The 1,269-nt window shown below is 38.5% G+C and overlaps 1 protein-coding gene across 1 annotated transcript in view; it reads left to right on the forward strand.

Annotated features, from left to right (window-relative positions):
• Positions 1–1,269, forward strand: part of CBLN4 (cerebellin 4 precursor) — a 12,276-nt gene that overhangs the window by 10,503 nt on the left and 504 nt on the right. The window lies entirely within an intron of this gene.

Here is a 1,269-nt window from a genome sequence, read left to right on the forward strand (position 1 = left end):
TCTTGGACACTTTAAAGAGGTCTTAGGTAGCAGATTTGCCTCGTGCAATATGTCATTTGATTTCTTAATTGCTGCTTCCATGAAGGAGTCCTGGTGTGGTGCTGTAGGTTAATGTGCTGGACTTCAAGGTCAGTTTGGACAGCAAGGTCAGCACTTTAAGCTCTCCATCCGCTCTTCTGACACCCTATAGGGTTGCTATGAGTCAGAACTGACTCAATGGCACTTAACAACAACTGCCATGAGTGCTAATGTTGTCTTTGACAACTTCAGTCTTTTCTCCATTTATCTTGACACTATTTATTGGTCCAGTGGTGAGGATTTTTGTTTCTTTACATTGAGGGGCAACCCATACCAAAGGCTGTGGCATTTGATCTTCATCAGTAAGTATTTTAAGCCCTTTTTGCTTTCAGAAAACAAGGTTGAACCATCTGCATATTGCAGGGTTTTTGTTTTTGTTTTTGTTTTTGAGTAGTCCTCCAATCCTGATGCAACATTCCTCTCAATATAATCTAGCTTCTAGGATTACTTGCTCAGCATACAGATTGAATAAATATGGTGAAAGAATAAAACCCTGATGCACACCTTTCCTCATTTAAAACCTTTCCGTGTCCCTTTGTTCTGTTTGAATGACTGCCTCTTGGTCTATGTATAGTTCCTCATGAACACAATTAAGTGTTCCAGAATACTCATTTTCTGCAATGTTGTCCATAGCTTGTCATAACACACAAATCAAAGACTTTGTGTAGTCATTAAAACACAGGTAAACATCTATTTGGTGTTCTCTGCATTTAGCCAAGATTCATCTGATATCAGCAATGATATCCCTTGTTCATGTTTTTGTCTGAATCTGGCTTGAGCCTCTGACAGTTCTCTGTCAATGTACTCTCGCAGTCATTTTATTTTATTTTATTTTATTGCAGTCATTTTTGAATTATCTTGAGGAAAATTTTACCTGCATGGAATATTAATGATATTGTGTGATGATTTCTGCATTGCATTGAGTCACCTCTCTTTGGAATGGGCACAAATACGGATCTCTTCCAGTCAGCTGTCCATGTAGTTGTCTTCCAAATTTCTTGACAAAGATGAGTGAATGCGTCCAGTGCTGCATCAGTTTGTTGAAAGATTTCAATATGCATTCCGTCAGTTCTCAATGCCTTGTTCTTTGCCAATGCCTTCAATGCACCTTGGACTTTTTCCATCAGTATCACTGGCTCCTGATCATATGCTACCTCTTGAAATGGTTAAACATCGACCTTTTTTTTTTTT

Source organism: Chrysochloris asiatica, unplaced genomic scaffold, assembly GCF_000296735.1.
Source record: "Chrysochloris asiatica unplaced genomic scaffold, ChrAsi1.0 scaffold00023, whole genome shotgun sequence".
Taxonomy (NCBI): domain Eukaryota; kingdom Metazoa; phylum Chordata; class Mammalia; order Afrosoricida; family Chrysochloridae; genus Chrysochloris; species Chrysochloris asiatica.